Consider the following 6,000-nt stretch of genomic DNA (forward strand, 5'->3'; position numbering starts at 1 on the left):
ATTGTTGCTCGGAAAAAAGTACGGATAACGTCTTCCACACTTGATTTAAAGACCAAGAGCTGCAATGCCAGCAATTTGAATCGCTAAGTTGCACGGTCCCAGGCATTCCTGCCCCATCTCAGAAGATCACTAGCAGCAAGGAGTCCGACTAAGCACGGGGAGTATGTCCGCCTCTACTACCTGCCCCACTAAACAGTCCAAGATTAGTAATAGGTCTATCCTAGATGAAATATTGTGTACCGAAGAGTGGTAGGTAAACCCCTTTGTCTGCAGGTGTAGGATCCGCCATATATCACATACATTCAATCTACCCATTTGTTGTCAGTAAACACCCAGCCGTCCTTGAGAGTGGTCAGGGCATTCTACCTATATGATCGAGATCCAGACATATAATCATATTCATATCCCCCCCATCTAATCGCTAGAATAGGATAGCCCATATGAATGTACATCAAGTTTACATAGAACCCTGCATGAATTCACCAGCAGCACTTCCTTATGCAATGGACGACCACATACCGGCCATCCGGGTCGACATGAGAGTGCAGATGTTTGAAGACTACCCGCTTGTTGATGAGGGGCAGAATCCCCTGTGTTGAGAAATTAATGTAAAATCTGCAGGAATAATATATGTGCAGTGTGGCGATTCACATGTGATGCAATCCTCCTAGCCTTGTAGTAGTTCCTGAGTCTTCTCACGTTCCAACACAAAATATTAATAGTCCCCATCAAGGCCTAAAGTGAAATCATACATAGCAGCACAGCAGTGTGACCATTCCCCCGCCAAGTGGGAGCTGCAGCCATCCGGGTTTTTTGTAACATGCTTGCCAGAACAATTTTGAAACAACTTTCCCCCAACTTCCACATCTCCCCCACCACCTTCATCACCCACCCAACAAGGGCCATGTCAATCCATCCCCTGCAAACCGCCTCCCTAATCCCAACCCCCACGCCAGTACCATGCCAGCAACCTTACAGAGGGGAATACCACTTCCACCAACCTCCAATATTAACCCGCCCATCTATGAATAGGATGATTGACCAATAAGACCAATTTCCCATAATTAATATTGTTCTTACATATTACACCAGTATGGTATTACCAACACCTGGTGAACAAGACATTATCAACATATTCCAACAGGTGCCAGTTGCACCAAGCATGCCAAGGTATCAGCATTGCACATTATTTTCCTCAAGTGGGAGAGGCAGCCACCTCCCATGTTCCGCTGGTATCCCCCTGGGCTGGGATGTGTTTATTGGCCTAAATGAAGGCCAAAGCTTCCTCTGAAATCATAAAGAAAAAGGCTTTTCCGCTTTTCCTCAGTGTTGCATTCACAGCCTAGCCGGGAACATCATAGCATATGGAACCGTTCTTTCTCTAAGCATTTCTTAACCCCCAGAAAAGATTTCTCCAATTGCACAGCCGTAGAGAAGTCAATGTAAATATGCACAGTGTCCTCTTCATAGAGTAGTGGGCCCTTCTCTCTAGGCAGCCGCAGAATAGTATCTCTGTCCTGGTAATTCAGGAGTTTCGCTATCACTGCTCTGGGGGAAAGGGGGTCCCCCCATTTCAGTCTCATAGTTGGAGTTCTATGTGCCCGATCAACCACAAAAACTGATGAGAAGTCTTGGTCTTCAAGCATCTCCAGAAACACGGACTCGACAGTTTTTCCATGGGGCAACATCCAAAGCCCTCAGGGAGGCCCACTATGCGGACATTGTTCCTCCTTGATCTGGATTCGAAGTCACCACATTTCAGCAGGGCCCTCTTCAGATCCTTGGTCATACCAGACACCTGATTTTTAAGTGTATGTCATCTTCTGCCACATTGATACAGGTCTCCGCCTCCGTCACTCCCGAGCACACCCATTCCATTTTGCTGTTGAGAGTACCAATGTTCGTGGTCATACCTTCCATCTTATCTGTCATGCTGGTTAATCCTGCCTGCATGCTTTCCATGAGCTGCTTCAAGTTTGGGGCGTCCTGCTCTCCCTGGGCCGGTTGTTCACTCACAGTGGGAGGGGTGGCTTAGTGTAGTATTTTGTGTTAGAACTTTAGCTCCCCGCCTGCGTCCACCTGAGAATGTTTGTGTTGAAAGGTTGGATGGTTCTAGCACGGTTGTGGAATGAGTGAGCAGTGGATGGAGGCGGTCGCAGTGCGGGGTGCCAGGATTGCAGAAGACTATAAATAAAGCCTTTATTTATGTATCCACTTTGCTTCCGTGAATACATCATTTTGGCGACGAGGACCCGGCGTCCTATGAACCCACGACGCTGCAGATTTGAAGAGAGAGCTGCAGCTCCGAACGAACGTGGCCCCGCGTTTGTTCGGGCCAACAGCAAAAAGGCATACAGAAAGTAGCCAGAGCCACTTGTCAGTGGCGAGCGGTTCCTTTTGCGGATATTATGGATACTACACTCATCGATCGTTGTCGGTGAGTTTGAGATTGCTTCCAAGCATACACGCGTAGCATCGCATGCTATTAAAGGAAAGGACCCTCCAGCAGCTCGCGGTCACGTGATTGTGCACGTTTCAGGACCAGGAAGTCTGGGGAGGTTGAAGATTGGACATCTTCATCCTCGTCCCAGTACTTTCAAAAATAAATTTAAAAAAACACTTTTTTTTTCTCTTTTCTCCACTACATTGGAATTGACTTATGGAGCTAACCAAGCCTAATACCATTCCCAGATATCATTTGGAGTTTAACTTGTCCAACTACCGGAAGAGAGTGTCAAATGAAATTCAAACTCATTCTGACAACTGACATTTATCTCTATATTTTGACAGTTGCACAATAGTGGAGTCAACATTTGGCTTTGAAAAAAATGCAAGGCATCAGTATTCAGCCTCCAGCGAGTTTTCTGTAGACTCCAGGACAACCAGCAGTTGTCTGGTCGGAGTGGAAGGAATTTTGGTTGAATTATATTCAAGCTGTAGATCAAGAAGAACTCACATCCCGGAAGAAGAAACTACTTTTGTTGCATGCCCTTGGATTAGAAGGTCAGAGGAAGTTTAGATAACTTCCAAACTTGATGAGAGATGAAGCTGGAGATGCTGACGAGCATGACAGGGCTATAAGACAATTGGACAAGTACTATGCTCCAGAAACAAATGTAGCTATAAATAGATACACATTTTACACGAGAGTACAAAAGAAAATGAGACTATTGAAGAATATGTTTCAGCATTGAGAGTCTTATCGGGAACCTGTCAATTTTGGAATGGCATCACTCTTGATGAGTTGATACGGGATCAAATAATTATTCACTCAAGAGATCATATAGTTCAAGACAGGTTGTGGATGGTTGTCAATCCATCACTACCTGAAACTATAGCCATTGCTAAGCGAGTGGAGCATAGTCAATTATGCTCCAAGGAAATGAAAGACAAGAAAGAAGAGGCTATACAGAGCATGCAACGACAAACTACCAAGGTAGTACAGGAACAAGAGGAACAAAGTCAAGTTAATGCACTGCGATCTAAAGACAAAAGCGAAGCCAATCCAGGAAAGAGCAACAAGGCGAAAAATATTGGAATATAGAGGAAGTTCAGTTAGGGGAAGGAATTGGTCGAATAATGAACCTCGAACACAATATGATCAGAGATTTCAGAATGCCCAGCCGAGAGAAGGAAACAGGTGTTATAACTGTGGCAGAATTGGACATTATGCAAATGCAAAACAGTGCCCAGCATTAGGACAGAAATGCGGAAATTGTGGCATAAAGGGCCATTTTGCAGTTGTATGTAGGAGAAAGAAGAACGTTTCTGTCATCCTGGATGAAGAAGAGGAGTCAGAAGAAGAAAGAGTGTTCTTTATACATGAACCTCCGGAAGGGGAATTTAAATGCCCGAGTTGTGAGGTGGTTCTAGATAATTGGAAACTTAAAGTGAAGGTGGATAGTTGTTCACCGTGGACAATTATTACTAAGAAAACGTGGCAGAGCTTAATGACGCGTGGTCTCAAAAGTGAATTGAATTCACTAGACATTAGCAATCCTGGTGGGTTTGAAGGGTCTAGAATCAAAATTATTGGATGGTTTTCTTGTATCATTCAATTCAAAGACAGACGAGCCCAGGTTAAAGTTTATGTGGCAGAAAAAGGTGTGAAGATTATAGGATGGAGGGATCAAGCTGGTTTGAGAATCGGGTTAGATCCATGTACTGAAGAACAAATCCTGCTGGTTAATAGTAGTCAACAACGAGGAAAGGAAGTATCAGTAGAGACAAATGAAGTTAAGTCAGATTTGGGTTTATTAAAGGATTTTGCACACAGGATTCGGCTCAAGAAGGGAGCTGTACCGGGTAGACACACAAAGTCTATGGATGGAGGTGGTCGCAGTGCGGGGCGCCGGGATTGCAGAAGACTATAAAAAAGGCCTTTATTTATGTATCCACTTTGCTTCCGTGAATACATCACTTACCCCTTGGAGTGCCAGTGTGATGTGTGAACGCCTCCAGGTTGTTCTGTTTCTTCTGGCTCCCCTTCGTCATGGTGGCAGGTCGATGTAGCCACACTAGGTTGCCCAGGCAAGTTGTTGCCTAGAATAGAGCAATTCAGCAAAGCACCAACAACCAGGGCGTCCAGTTTATCCAGTCCACAAGTCATTACCCTAGGTGGTAAAGCACACACTCATCCATGCCGACAGCAGTGGTGCACAGAGCGTCATACAGGGAAGCCCAGCCAAGGGGGTATCTCAAAGGTGGGGAGTATGCCAAGCCCTGCAATAGTGTACACTCCCAGGTAACATAGCACAGTGAACTCCCCAGGGCCAGCTGTGTTACCCCCTCCATTCGTTGAGCACCCCACCCTCAGCAGGTGTCACAGGCTGCACTGTGTGTCCTCCAACAGCCACTCTGTAATCCACCTACTGGTGGTGGCGCTGCTCCCCCTCTAGGCCGCTGCCAGCACACAACCTTGCTACTATAGCACCTTAGGAGCGCTGAGCTGCTTCTGGACCCCCGAAAGTTAGTCCAGATGCAGATAATCAGCGTGCCAATGCCGCGCTGCAGGCCTCACCATCCAGCTGCGCACGTTATCTCAGGCTGCTCCATCCAATTTAACACCAACGTATACAGTTTGTATGGGCCACCATGCAGGAGCGCCTTACAATGCCAATGGTATCCTAGAACAAGGGTGAACCTCAACAGATGTATGGGAGTCAAGTGGAAGACATGAGGCAGACCACAGTAAAAATCTGCCCTCCCACTCCCAGGGTGCATTGTGGGGGCAGTCTGCCTATCTTATAGTGCCAGCCTGGAGACAACCATTCAGCAGTAAAGGGTCCCAATGTTGGCAGAGCTGTGCTATATTCCAACAGCTGCTAGCATGCAATGTTGCTGAGGGCCTGCAGGCACTCCAGCACCAGCGGGTCAACTCTCACACCTCTGCTCAGCACAGAGGGGAAACACGGGCACCCCACGCTGCTCCCTATCTTGTCAGAAAAATGTGCAGGGATGTGGGCTTCCCCGCAGCAGTCCAGTCCATCCAGAACCAGTCAACCTCCTAACCCCTTCTGTGTGCTCCGGAGCACTCCTGACTCCACCACCAGCAACACTAGGCCTCGGAAAGGCCTTTCAGCAGCATGCAGGTGATGGTGCGTGCCCACAAGGCTCCCCGCTGCCGTGCCCCCTACTCCATATTTTGCTTGTCCTTGTCAGCATAATAGCTCGGCTACAGCGCAGCACCAAAATTGCCTTGAAGGCTCCCATGTCGGCACCGCCGCACATTATACCACTGTGTCCCTCCCTGCTCACGTCACTCCAGCTACATATCTATCTGCTCAGTACATCATGCAGCCGCAGTGCCGTTACCACACCAAAGTCGCTCCGTTTGTGCACAGGACCCTCCAGCTTCCCCACCAAGGTTTGCCGTGGCCACTGGTGTCTCTTAACGAGTCGTATGTCGAATATTTCCGACAGTCCCAACAGGGGGTTAGAAGTAGGCAGCCATCTTGTGGCTGTTCAGCAGCGCCCCCATAAATGCGTGTTCTGACAGAC

This window comes from Ambystoma mexicanum, chromosome 11, assembly GCF_040938575.1.
Source record: "Ambystoma mexicanum isolate Mex_15411 chromosome 11, UKY_AmexF1_1, whole genome shotgun sequence".
NCBI lineage: Eukaryota > Metazoa > Chordata > Amphibia > Caudata > Ambystomatidae > Ambystoma > Ambystoma mexicanum.